Source organism: Hibiscus syriacus, unplaced genomic scaffold (genome assembly GCF_006381635.1).
Source record: "Hibiscus syriacus cultivar Baekdansim isolate YM2019G1 unplaced genomic scaffold, ASM638163v2 tig00016563_pilon, whole genome shotgun sequence".
Classification (NCBI taxonomy): Eukaryota; Viridiplantae; Streptophyta; class Magnoliopsida; order Malvales; family Malvaceae; genus Hibiscus; species Hibiscus syriacus.
In genome coordinates, this window is record NW_024062387.1 from 1,071,931 (window position 1) to 1,086,949 (window position 15,019).

A 15,019-nucleotide genomic window follows, 5' to 3' on the forward strand; every position below is an offset into this window, starting at 1 on the left:
ATTACGAAAACCCAGCGGGTACAAACTACAAATAGGCTGCGTTTAGTATGATTTTTTTCCTTAATTACGAAAATGGGATATATTAATTAATTAATTAATTATATTTTAAAATTTAATAAATATAAAATACCAATTTAACCAGTGTCATCATAAATCGAAATTATCACCAATCTCTCTTTGTATTTTTATTATATCTGAAAGAAATTTTAGTTTCGATATCAATTTAAAAACAATAAATTCTTTAATTCTTTTATTAAATAATCAAATTAAAAACGAATACGAAATGCATTTTTAAGACTTACTTAATTAACAGAAAAATAATAATAAAAATAGAAAGCCAAGCTTGACGGGTTCTTCGTTCCAAAACAATAACATAACCATTAAAGCACGGCAATCTAATTTTTTTTTATTTTTTTCTCCCTTTTCAGAAATGGTCAGCATTGGCGAACGCTGTTTTTAATTAAAAAAATATCCTAAAATAAATAACGCACATTTATCATGTTCATTTTTCTTAAATTAGTCGTGAATTAAAAATGGATCGGAAAGCTCTTAAAATGGACGTAGAAATCCAAGTACATGAAGCGGGAGTAATAGCGGTTGCATAAGATCTATGGCTGTAAATGAACTGCTACTCATTTACCTTTAAACTTGATAAATGAACATAAACATGTATCGATCGAACAATATTTATTTTTACTCGGTTCTTTACCAAATATATATATGATTAATGAGTAAAAAGTACTTATTTTTCTTATGTCGAAGGGATCTCTAAGACTCCTCCTCAATGTTGATTCTTTGGAGTAGTAAACAATAAGATCCTCCACCAAGTGGATATCAACTTTTCACATATAGGAGGTAAAGGGAAGCGAAAATTAAAGGTATATTAGGTTAAGTGATGCGAGTCTTGTGAAAGACAAAATAATATTAAATTCCTTTTAAATAGATTTCGATCTGAATTAATTTTAAATTCAATCGAGAGTTAAAACTATAGAATACTTAAACGTACAAAATCTACTTAGCCCCATATTGGGACCCTTCCTCTTATGGTATGATAATTCCCATATAAATTTGGCAAGTTACCATAAGCCCCAAATTGGGTAAAGTTGGCTCATTTGGTCGGCGAAAAAAATGGCATATTAGGGGGTCTCTAAAATTAATTTTGGATCTACAATATTTGATACAATAATTTGGAGCTCGGCACGTGAACACGACGAGTTCCAATAAAACATTTTTTTATTGAAATTTATCGCTTGACTTGACAAATTCTAATGTAAAGATTATATATATTTTTAAAACTTATCACGTCGACGTAACGAGTTTGAACAAAAAATATTATTTGGGTAAACTCGTTACGTGGATGTGACGAATTCTCCTTCCGTAAGATTTGCCGTAAATCCCAAATTAATTTTATAGATGACCTAACAAATTATTCTTTTTTTCTCTTCTCGCCTGTGGAGCCAATTTTGCTATGCACCATTACCTCACTTTAGGCACTACAGAAGGATTAGTTCCCTCATCATCATATCAGAAGTTCACATCCCCTGCTTTACATTCATAATTCTGAAATTTAATTGCAATTTTACCCACATACAGGATACAGATATTGGCAACCCCATAACCCCATAAGCATTTGACTGAGCATTTGACAGCTCAGTGGTCCTCAAAATTATTTATATTATTTTTTCCTTTTCCATTTACTTTTACCCTATTTGTTTTTTTTTGGGCCATTTCAAAGTATTATATCCTTTTTGCAATCGTATACACTTAATTACGAAGCCGAATGTATTTTTAAATATAAGTGCAATACTATTTAAACAAAAAATGATTTCTCTACCCTCAATTACTCCAAATCACCAATTAGAAGCGGCGATTATCTCGAACCGGATGAATCGTTGCTCTATATCGAAATGATTAATAATCAATCTAATATCAGTGATTTCATGATTAATGGGACCATTTATGATTCACAGGTAACACAAAATGCATGAACCAATTCACTTCAATAATTAATACGACCATTATTGTTCTAAGAAATTATCGATTTAAGCACCAGTTACAATGACAGAATAATTGAGCATTTATTATCAAATGGTCGAGAGATAAATGGGGAGAACATAATAATAATTAATCAAAGTTTCATTGCATTCAATATGTTTGGGTCATTGTCTAACGCCTCTCTCTTCCCTTTTTTCTGTTTAGTTCCGTCCATGTAGCTTTACCTTCCTGACTAAGGCGAGCCTTTCTTTCTCACGTGTGCCCGAACCAGAGACAACGTGAGGAGGCCATGCAACCCGATACAGATCAACAAACAAAATATTACAACCAAATGAAATCATCCAACCCCTATTTTTATATTCTCTCCCTCCCTATCACTCTTCCTTTTTGTCCGCTTCGTCAAGTGCGGCCAACCTTTCTACGAGTGGGGGATGAGAATAGTGATAAGCAGAGTACCACGGATCCGTATTCATAGCTGATAGATTTTCCTCCTGAAAATTATACACCAAAAACTCTCAGCTCGGTAACATGTATGCTCACTAGTAACATGCACCAAAAAAGTTGAGCAGTTTTCATAAACGACATAGTAGACCCGAGTTCAAACAACAAAGGGAAGTCAAAATGACCAGAAATTCACCTGCAGCTTCACTAGACCGGCACGCAAAGCAGATCCATAGTCAAGCTTCTTTGCAAAGGCATCAGCCTACATAAAGCAATGAATATTGAACACTAACATCGATCTAAAAAGTAATGAGAAAGAGGGAGAGCTACCATAACTGAAAATCAGAATTCACTGCAAAAAGGAAGTTACCTGAAATTCAAACGATCTGCTTACAAGATTGAGACCAAAGCTTACAAGGTGTTGGATTGGTATTACAGTATGCTGTCCATATGACAAGGTCAGAAAAAAAGGTTAATCACTCAAGAGCTATTCTCCATCCATGATGAAAGATTAGTGAACAACAGTCTGTAGCTTTCAATCCTATGTATAATCAAACAGGCAAAAATATGTTTGCTCCCTTGATAAGAGCTTAGTCGTACTTATATAGTGGGTCCTATTATTAGACTACATATTTCAACTACGCATACATTGTTTAGATATTTTAGTACCTGAAATATGATAAGGCCAATCAGTACAGGCTGTGTGTCAAACCCAAAACTTCGGAAAAGATCAGTTGAGTTCCTGACCAGTGTATAACCTCCAAATTGCAAAAACGTAAGAATCTGCTTATGGAAGAAAAAGCAGGCATCATAAATCAAAGCATGGAACTAGTCACAGAAGCAAGAAACTAGACATGTTGACTTCCAACTGAAGAAGTCGAGTAGAGCATAATATGATGACAAACACATATCATGTTCTAATATTAAGCAGAATACATTGTTGTTTTAGAAGGCTTAGGCAGTTTGTGTGGTTCGTTGACATGCTTTTTTGTTTCATCTTCTTCCTAATATTTTGTGGAGCTAGATGGAGGATACCGGACAACAATAAATAACGGCAACAATAAATAAAAGGTTTTTTCTTTCTCTCCAGAGAGAAAAAGCTTGCAAGAGAACAACCACTGCTTACCTGCACAGCAATAAATGAGTACATGGTATGGTTTAACTTCCAATGCCCCAGTTCATGAGCAATAACAGCAACAATTTCCTCGTCATTTTTGCACTGCAAAAATACAACTGCATAAATAAGACTTTTCCAAAACATTAAAGGAGCCTTCACTACAGAGACAATTTATCATTCTTTCCGACTCCTAACTTGGAAAAGGCAAAAATTAACTATTTAGCAGCTTTCATGTTAAGACAAAACGCATCCTCAAAATCAAGATAAATAGAATGGACTTATGTATAAGTTCCTATATGATTGTTTGCTAAGAGGAAAATCTACTGGCATAATATTAGAATACATTCGCCACAGACTCAAAGTCTCCAGAGATTGGCAGGCAATGTGCTTATTATACAAATAAATTATGCATTACGTTAAAGGCACAAGTTACTGTTATATGCTCAACAGCAGAATAAACAAGGTTGAATATCGAAAAGAGATTGATTCTGAACTGAAGATTAGAAGACAGGGATATTCACTGAAAATAGCTTCAATACAAAATCAGCATTACTAGGTAAAATGAAGACTAATTGCTTCAATAAAAAATCAACATCACAAGTCACTGTCATGTGTGTCTCACAATGAATTGAAGACAGTGATCAAGTTACACAGACAAAAATATCAAATCTTCCACTGCATAAAAACATGAACGTTTCCATCTATTATTTGCTCAACACAAAAATCTTAAAAAAATGAAACGACAAATATAAGAGATGAATAAACTTTTACTTAGTATCAGATCCTCCATACCTGCTGAATCAATGTGTCATAAAGGACAATACGCTTGTTCTTAAAGAATCCATACATATAGGCCTGCATGACATTGAAAGCATTAAATCATAAGTGCGATAAAAAGTCACTTTTGAAATCAGTTATGATGTGAATAAGTAACGAATATTATCAAACTGAAAACAGACACAGTTGGCTTGTTCTCAATGCCATCCACCACACTAAACAAATCATTATTCTATAAATATCAGTTCAAAGCTTTACATAAATGGTTTTATAGAAGAAAGGCAAAATGTAATCCTAAATGATAGAATATGAAAATGTTTACAAACACAACCGATTGAACCAACCAATGATACTTACATTGCTATGGCTTGATCTTGTGGATCCATCAACAACAAACAATTTCTTTAAAGGAAATTTTAGGGAAGAAGCAAGCTTCTCAATCTTTTGCCTGAGCTCTCCGTCAGGAAGCTATTTCCCACAGTCATACCAAGCAAAAAAAATAATTAGATTTGGGGAAACTAAGACGCTTGAATGAAACTATGACACAATGGTCATGAAATACTCACAGGGGTGAACTTGTTAAAGAGTGGAGCTATCAGAATGGGGTAAATTGTCATCATCACAAGAGAAAGGACAAACATAAATCCCCAAAGATAGATAGCTAGATATGGACCCCCCTTCTGCAATCTCAGAATTAAGATTCAACATAGTGAGAAAAGGATGACATAATAGCAAAACAACTAAGGAATAATTAAGAACGTAAAATCTTGTTGTTAAGCTAACAATTGTTTGATTACAACAGCAAGGACTAGCAATGTTCTACCAAAGAAACCAAATGCTAGAAATGTGCACAAATTTTACCTGTACTATCCAATAATAGCAGAAACAATAGGTGGACCAAGTACAATAGCAAGAAACATTCCTTTGATAAGGTCCCTAATGAATAACCATATTGTTTGCTGACAAAGAAATGAGAATATAGTTAGGAACAGAAAGATAAGGGTAATCTAAAAATAACAAATGTTCCTAGAAATTAGAGGGAATAAACAAGGAAACAAAATGGTATAGCAAAGAAATTTAGTGATTAAGAATACAAACTTTATTGAAGCCGTGACGGGCCTCGATCACAAAGTTGAATAAAGAGAAAAGGGTAAGTCAGTGATCTGCATTATAAAATCACAGAATAAAGGGTCAATGTTATCTTATTCAAAGTGATGATTGTTGAAAGGATCCAGAAGTCAAGGGAATATCCCGAGTTCACCTGTGACCATATCATAACACCAGCCAAAAACGAAAGAGTATGCAGTATTTCATTCTCTTCATTTAGACCACTAAAGGCAAGAAATTTCCTGACTTCTGCAATAAATAACAATTAAATATACAAGATAGTGAAAATCAACAAAAGAATGATCCACTAAATAAACACCAAACAATTCACCTTCCAAAACCAAGGTAGTATGCCAAAGAACAAAATTGCCGAGTCTATCAAGATTGTCACAAACTCATGAACAAAATGGAAGTGGCTGAAAAGTAAGGGAGAGGCATTACAGGTAATGTCAGATCAAGTCAAAGGAAGCTTTATTGGTCCCTGATGATGTAATCTTGGAAATGATCGATAGAAACAACAAAACCAACCTCTTATCAAGACTATAGGCTCGGGATTTTTCAAATTTCTCTTGGCTGATTACTCCTTCCAATGTTTTTGGAAGTGTAGGCAATTTGAGAGCAGCATGTTGCCGTAAGTCCAGATAAGTTTCAAAGAGGTACATTAAAATCATAAAACCTGCAAATAATAGTGGGTAAATCAGGGAGAGAAAAAAGCACATAGCACAATTACAAACTCTAAATGGCAAAACCATCAAATCAGGACAATCATAAAGAGCAAAATCTTTTCTTTAAGAACGCTGACAACAAAGTGATAAACAAATCCCACAATCTGCCTCGTACTTTTCACAACACAGTCCTTAATAAACATAAAAAAGTGAAATCCAAACGGATTGCATTTAAGTGAAATGCAAAAGAAAAGGAAACAATTATGCAGAGATTGAAAGTTCATTATCTTACAAATCATTGGACCCAAAAACCAATAAGCTATGCTATATTCAGTTCAACCAACAGTTTCCACAAACATGATCTGTCTAAATAGTTGGAATTGTACTTTAACTACTGTTCCAAAGGTTTTTAGCAATCAACAGGAAGATAAACTCCAAGGACTTAGATACAAACATAATAAGCATGACCAAAATTACAAAAGCATCCACATGCCCAAGAACACAAAACACCTCAATATGGCGTAAATGCAAATATATATTTTGATTCTTTCATAGGAAAAACTTCATTATGACGATTACACAGTTACCAGCAACTTGCAAGCTACTTAGTTAGTAGATCGACCCCCTTCCCCTTCGGTCAATCACAAACAGGATACTTACAGAAACTATTAACACAATTAACTCATTTCTATATATTCCTTTATATTTTATATGTGAAACGGAAAAAGAAGAAAGGAGCTTGAAAGATGCTTAAAAGCCAACTTCAAAACCTAGAATTTTCAATCATTACAGATCAAAGAAAACACATAACTGAAACTGGGAAAAATATATTTTAACTATTCTATTCAAAATCATATATAAACAGAAAAAGAAGTGGTACCCATAAGCAGAGTAGTGAGACAAGAAAATAATATAAGGGAAAATGCCCATGTGAAAACGTAAAAATCTAATATTTTAAACCCGAACCATAATTTTTCAGAACAAAAAAAAAGCAAGAATATGCTAATATCGGGACAAATAGTGTGGGAAAGACGAGTTTTGACAGGAATATAAATCTGGAAATAAAAGAAATGGATTCAAGCTAAAAAGAGAACAAGGAAGAAGAGCGTACCAACAACAGCTTCCATGTAAGGAAAAGCCATGTCGTGTCGATGAAGAATTCAGAATCCAAAGGGATAAATCGGTAGAGAAAGATAGGAAGGGTTTTTGATACGGACTTAAGTCTCTGCGATTTATATAATATAAATGGTCTCTATACGGGTACGGTTTTAAAACCCGCGTTCGACCCGAAAATCACCATCCGGTTTCTGATCTCCAAAAAAAAAAAAAACATTAGTGAAAACGTTAAATTCATTTTTGGAAAAATAATTAGCGTCGGCACGAATCAACTCAGTAGTTAAATGAATTATTGTTGTTTTTTGAGACTATAAGTTTGATCACCAACAACAGTATCATGATGATTAAACGTTTATTGTTAAATAATTAAAAGTATTTACAACATATACTATTTTGTAATCACTTTAATTTAATAAAAAAAATAATACCCTTACAATAAGGGGATATGAATAGTGCACGTACCAGAAAGGAGAACTTTAAGCAAAACTTTTCAACAAGAACTTTATTGAGCGTGTTCGACAACGAGAAAAAATCAGCAAATCCAATTAGAAGAAGAAGAAGGAATTTCCCATAGATTTCTCAAGTGTCTTCTCAGTAAAATTCAGCACTTATTTGTACTTGTTTCGTTTTAGCAAATGAGAAAGTCCACGAGCCCCTTAGGTGTAATTTTTTTCCTTATTCTTCGGCATCCTTCTTTGAGAAGTTGCTGTTGATATCTATGTTCTCAACATTACCTTCCCTAATCGAGGAACTCTGTCCTCAAGGTTCGACTTCTCTTAATTTTCCTTCTTATCCTCTGATTTCAAATGTTTTTTTTATTAATATAGGTAAGTATAAGATAATATTTATTTTCAAAGTTGAATAATTTACTTTTTATTTTTGTGATCAAAATATTAATACATTTTCGAGTTAGTTTAATGGCTAAGTGGAGTACCGTTTTATGCATAACGTAGAATTTTATATTAGAGGTGACGAGCTTGTAAAATTTTTAAAATATAAATTTATAAATTTTAAGGAAGCAAAAAAAGATTTTTAATAGAAAATATTTAAAATATATAGAATTTTAAAATTTTTAGAGTAATGACTGCAACTACCCGTCTCGCCTATATCCATACCGGCATGTTTAAGTATATGCTTTCCCGAGTTCTTCAATTTATTTTTCTTTGATACGGTGACCAACGTCTTATTGATCTAAACAAAATTATTTAAAAATTAACACATAAACTCATAGTATGGAGAGAAAATAATATCTAAAAAAATCACATCAATAAAATTAATGGCCGATGATCAAAATAAATGATATAATACTAGAAATGATTTTATTAAAACTATAGTTAGATGATCAAATTAGAAATTATGTAATAAATTGGTGACTAATGTGTTACTCTAATCTTTTTTTTTATATCATTGTTCGTGTTAAGCGTAATGAAAGGTGGAGAACGTCATTTCTGAAACAGTAAATTGCAGTGAGAGAGAGGGGGGAGAGAGGCATTGGCAGTCACTGGTCCATCTTAAAAGTAAAAAACTTCTCTCTTCAACCAAAATACACGCAATTTGCTATCTCTTTCTATGACATCGATCAATTGAAAAAGAAGGGGGGAAAATAAAGCTAAAAAAAGTTTCAGATCCAAACCATAACTCTCTCTATAACTTCCCCCTCTCACACTTTTTTCGATCCAAGTAGCTCGTCTTCAATTTTGTTTTTCAATGTAAAGAGCAAAACCCTAGTTTTCTCCCTGAACTCTGGCAGCTTAGCACAAAAACCCGAGAAATTATCATCTCGATTTTATGAGCTTTCACTGGGTTCGTTGTTTTGACTGACACGTATATTCAGGATGTGCTGGTTTCTGTGTAAATAGGAGAGGCAGCTAGAGCTAAACTGTTAAGGAGTATTTCGTGTATTCTCATCTTTAAATTTGTGTAGAAATGAGCTTAGAATGTGAAGAGCAACATTCATTAGATCAGCGTGCGGATACCAGCAAGGAATCTCAAAAGTAATCACTTCTTTCTGCTGAATAATAAATTTTTGGTTAATGTTTTGCAGATGTTTTCGGTTGAGTGACGCCGATAACCAATTTGTTTGTTTCATGATTCAGGAAATCTAGAATTTCATATGCTAGAGATTTTCTGCTGTCATTGAGTGATCTGGATGTTTGCAAAAAGTTACCCCCGGGATTTGATAAATCAATTTTTAGGTGAGACTCTTTTTTATGGACATGGAGTATGCACTTGATGAAATTATGAATATGAAGAAGGCAAACTTAGATCCTGTTGGTATTCATTGGTTATTTTGTGGTTGGAACAGTGAATTTGAGGATACATCGCAAGATCGGCAAAGAATTCCTGGCACCTTCTCAGCTTACAGGCGAAATGAATGTAGTTCATCACCGCCGACAAGAGGGGAATCAGGTAACTATTCCCGGGGCATTCATGGACGGTGGGACAGTCGCTCTAGTGGAAAGAGTGATAGAGACAGTGATACCCAGTCTGATTTGGACTCTGGTAATGTTTATGGTTCTTTTGTTCTATCGGTGCTATTATTTTGTGTTTACTGTTTATTTGGACTACTTTGTAGCTCCGTGCATTGTACTTTCTGTTGATTCATGTGGGTAATTCACTCTATCACTTCAATCTCAACGTTGTTTGGTAAAACCATTCTTATAGTTGGAGTTTTTATCCACTTAATTTATGTGTTGCATACAGCATCTAAAAATTCTATCATGGTAGAAATTGAATGATTCTAATGATATATAGATCCTAGAAGACGCCATGGTAATCAATCCCAGCAGTCTTGCCATGGTCCTGAGAATGACGGGCTTCTGGGGAGTGGTTCTTTTCCTCGACCATCTGGATTTACAGCAGGAGCTTCTGCACCAAAGTTTCGAGCTAATGATCAATACCATCTAAATAAAAGTAATGAGCCATACCACCCACCCCGTCCTTATAAGGTACTTGTTTGCTTTTATTATCTTTGCAGATAATATTGAGACTGGTATCATGATAGCTGTTTTTATTCAAGTTAGCATAAAAAACATATCTCAAAGTATTCGGCTTAAATAATATCTGCCTGGAATTGTGAGACGATACAGTAGCAATTGAAATACGGTTTTAATAGATGTCATTTATGTGCCAATATCATTCCAGGCTGTACCTCATTCAAGGAGGGAAACTCATGACTCATATAATGATGAAACATTTGGCTCCACTGAGTGCACTAGTGAAGACAGAGCAGAAGAGGAAAGAACAAGAAGAGGTAGGTTCTCTGTTCTAGAGAACTCATTTCTGATTGTAGTTTATTTTGTTTATGTTTTATCTTCGTTCAGTTCTCTGGTTTAGTTTTCAAATAATAAAGCTAAAGTATGATGACTTTCCCTCTTAGCTTCCTTTGAGTCATGGAGGAAGGAACAACAAGAGCATTCCAGGAGAAGAAGATTAATCCTGAAGGCGTAAATATGACTTCGATTTTTCTGAATTGCTAATGGACTCCAAAGATGACAACGGACTTGCAAACAGAAGCAAGGAATCAGATGAACCTATTCCAACATCAAATAATATTTCTGAAAAATCATTTCTTCCTGTACAAACTCTTGCTTCCAGACCACTTGTACCACCTGGTTTTGCAAGCACAATTTTGGAGAAGAATATTGGAGGAAAACTTCAATGTACTCCCATTCTTCACGTGTAAGTACTACATTGGTTTTCTGAATTTAATACCAATTACGATCTATTTTTTAAGCTTTTGGCATGTAATCTTGATTCCAAGTGTCAATCATTGGTTTTCAAAGTTTTCGTCCTTTTCCCTTCTCATGGTCTTTAATTGTTACCTTGAGCCACTATTCAATCTTCATGTACTGGGTGCTTCCGTAGTTATAACAGGAATAAAGTTGGGAATCATTTGAAGAATAGAGGCAATTTTGAATTTCCCTTTTTGTGGTTGGATTGGGGAGAAAACAATTTTATCACTTAAGATCAGCGCATGAAAATGGCATAAATAATTAAAACTCAATTGGAACTTTTGTGATCTTTTCCTTAATCCTTATTCATTTGGGTTGACTGGAAAAGACTTCTTGTCTTATGCTAGTAGTTTGTACATGACACCAAGTAGACATGCATCACTAAGACAATAACAAAGATGATTTATTTTTGTAAGTCACTTGATGTAAGTATAGATTGGACAAAGGTTGCATTGTGCTCTTCTTTGAAGTGACGTGTGTTTGTTTTCCTTGTTTTGGCCTATAGTTTGGAGTGATGAAAGATTGGGTATTATTACCTTGTGGTTGTTGCTTGCATGTGGTTTTCATTAAGTAGCTGTAAATTTCATATTTGTAACTCAGCTAATACTATTAGGACAAAGCATGTTTCAATTATAAACTGATATTGCACCTCATATTAATCACGTGCATTCTTTTCTGTTACTTGATTATCAATAAATTCTGTTATGCTTCTATAGGTTGGGAGTTTTGAGATGGAGGGAAACCTTACAGAGTCCAAAGGCAGCCTTCTCTATAATGGGATTTCTGATGATCTTTTGGCAAAACAGACTAAGCTGCATGAAGAGGAAACTTTGAGTGAGCAGAGGCTTGAAAATAAAACATTCACCTTTTATACGATAATAAGAGTGCTAATGCTTCAAGTTTCTCATCAGCTTTAGATAAATTTAATGAGACCGTTAGCAAGGATTCTCATATATACAAGAGTTCTAGCCTTTCAGAAGTCTTTGTAGCCCCAGAAACAGTGGAGTTACTGAACTTGATTCCAAGAAGCTGCTAGCAGATAAAATGTTGCCTGAAACCAGCCAAGACGGTTCAACTTCAATTCTAGACATTTTTGGCAGTGCTGTTATAGCAGATGGAGGTGGCTTCACTGATATCACTGAGGTATTACTTTGGTTTCGGGACACATTCAAATTCAAACATATATAGAAGACATTTACAATGATCGCTAAAGTTGAATGTTCACTTCTAATTCCCTTGCTTAATGTGATTAGACGATACATCATATTTACATGTAGTTCTTTAGTTACTTTATTGTAAATCCTTCACTTCTTGTTTCCTTGATGAAATATTTAATGACTTTTAATCTCATGATCTTCAGCCTATGATAGCAACTGATGTGACATTGTCCCTTGAAAGTTCCCGTTCTAAGTTCACTCATTTGTTCTTGATGAAGGTTTGTTGGCGCTTGTTACAAATAATCTGGTTTTTGGTGAATCTGCTTAGTTCTGAGTGAAAACTATGATCTAATATTCTTGTTTGTTCTCATCTTTGCAGAGAAGAAACCAATAGATGATCTCTCCCCTGGCAAGCCAAAAGACCTGCTTTCATTAATTCAGGGAGGTGAGAAAGGCGGTTCCCATGATAGGATGGCTAGTAAGCATGTTTGTATCAAACTTTCCATTTCAAATCTCTGAACTTGCGGACAGGCATAGATCAAATTTGACATCGACTGGAATTGTGAACTTCGAGCAATCATGGAATATTAATGATGTTAACGAAGCAGCAGCAGTTCCAGCCGTCCTTACATGTGAGGATCTTGAAAAGTCAATTCTGTCAGAAAGCGCGGAAAATGATCCGAGTTTGCCTTCTGCTACTGAAGGATGGAAAATTCCTGATGCCAGATGTGAGAAGAAAGTTAATGTCGACAATCATGCAACCCAGCACCTTCTTTCATTGTTACAAAAAAAACAAGTACAAAAACTAAAGTATCATCTGCCAATCATGACATCAGGTCTTCAGAAGGGTGCAAACTGCTGACATAGCACCTTGTGATTCAATACACAAATGCAGAAATGCTTCTGGTTCAGGGAAGAGTCCGACTCTTGAAGCACTTTTTGGAAGTGCTTTCATGAAGGAACTACAATCAGTTTGAGCACAAGCTTGTTCAGATGGGCTCAATAGAGTCTGCTAGAGTTGATGTATTCGAATCTAACAGGCTTCCCCTTAATGTCGGAGATGATAGTCTTCTTCCTTCCGCTGATCATGTCGGTCAAACAGGGATAATTTTGAAAAAATAATTTACCATTTTACGCAAAGAGAACAAATGAATTTTGATGGCATTGGAGGCCATTTGTCACATCTCCGAGCTGGATTAGGATCTAAACTTGGTTTTGACGGATCTGCTGAAATTGGGCTTCCTGAAGAGGATAGCGTGCTTGGTGGTAGTAATCCTGTGAAGCTCCTGAATTTCATGGTGGTATGTAAAACCAGAGCTCTTGCCCTTCCAAGAGGCACCGATTGAAGTAGCCGAGAAACTAGCAGCGTTAAAGGCGTCTTCCAAAATGAAAGAGCTGTTGTGGAGGGAAAGAAGGTCCAAATTTTCTTCCCGGTCCTTATGATACGAGGGAGCCAGATATTCTGATTCATAACCGTAATATCCAAGCATCTTCTCCACCCTTCGTCCTCAATTGAATTATGGAGGTCCTTTGTTTCATTCATTAGACTCACATCCTTCTATCAGTTCTCAGATGAAGTTCATGGCTCCAGAAGGCATCATCCATCATAATGCCCCACCAAATCATCAATTTCCAGCAAGTGGACTAACTGGATTTGATCCTCCAATTCATCCTATGTTACAACGATGCATATGCCTGGAAAACTTCCCTCCACCCAACTTGCAACGAGGATTTTCTTGTGTTGAACCGCTGCCACTCATTCAAATCATGACTGGTTTGATACCGGAATTGAATCCAATGACAGTTTTCAATCGGGGCATGGTCACCGGTCTCCAACCCAACTTTGGTCTTGGAATGCCTCCTGGTAAAGCATTTATATCGTGTTTCTTTCTCATCTTGCCAATTTCAAATTTGGAAAACCTAACCCTTTAAAGAAGTTTTATCTAACCATGTCAAAACTTTCTAGACTTTATCACAAAAGTTTAACTCATCCAGGATCTCTCATGCTGCTGGAAAAAGCAAAAAAAGTCTGTGGGTTGTCATGTTTTGTGCACTACCGTTACCATAATGATTACATTTCACATTTTGTTTGCGTGTACTATATTATCTGTTCATTATTTCAGGGCATGACGGCAGTGGGAGCCATCATCCAGAGCCATTGCAGAGGCTTATTGAGATGGAACTCAGGTCGAAGTCAAAGCAGATCGACCCTTTCTGTGCATCCGGCTATAGTCAGGGCCAAGGATGTATGCTCATGAGTTAGACATGGGTTTCAGTATAGATAATGCCTTTTGGTTGTGGTTTTGCCAAAGGGTTTTGCTACCCGAGAATTGAGGATAGGTTGATGTTCTTAACTGGAGGGGATTACTGTGGCTCACTAAATTAATATCATTATCTCACTTGAAATACCTTGTCTGTGTCGTTTTCTTTCTTCATGAGTTAGATATGTATTTTATTTCATTTCCATTGCTTTCATAATGTTCTTGTGTATTATGTTTCGAATCGAAACCAAAACAGAAGCATGCTTACCTTAGATTAAAGTCATTTCCAGTGCTTATGTGTATTCATTTCAAAATCAATGAAAAGTGAAAATCATAGAAAAGAATTCATATCCGTCAACTTCTATTGATCTATTAAAAAAAACCAAAGGGATAAGCTTAGTGATTAACCTTTGTAAATTACTGTATTGCTGGAAATGTAAGTCGAGTAGAGAGTGTTGTTGGGTACCACCGGAATTGCGGGTCGATAAGATAAGAACCTAGAGACATCGGTTGTTAGTTTTTCTAAGATTGTTGTTACTGTTAATCCATCTTGTTTGATTTAAGGTTTAGATAAGAGAGGAAAGGGAACGTTACCTTAGAGAGTCTCAAGGTCGCGGAGATGAAGCGTGAAATGACCAATCATCATGCA

At 35.1% G+C, this 15,019-nt stretch overlaps 2 pseudogenes; one reads left to right on the forward strand and one right to left on the reverse strand.

Moving 5' to 3' along the window:
- Nucleotides 1-2,100: 2,100 nt before the first annotated feature.
- LOC120208464 lies at nucleotides 2,101-7,326 on the reverse strand (annotated as a pseudogene).
- A 1,380-nt stretch (nucleotides 7,327-8,706) lies between these two features.
- On the forward strand, nucleotides 8,707-11,798 carry LOC120208355 (annotated as a pseudogene).
- The last annotated feature ends 3,221 nt before the right edge of the window (nucleotides 11,799-15,019 follow it).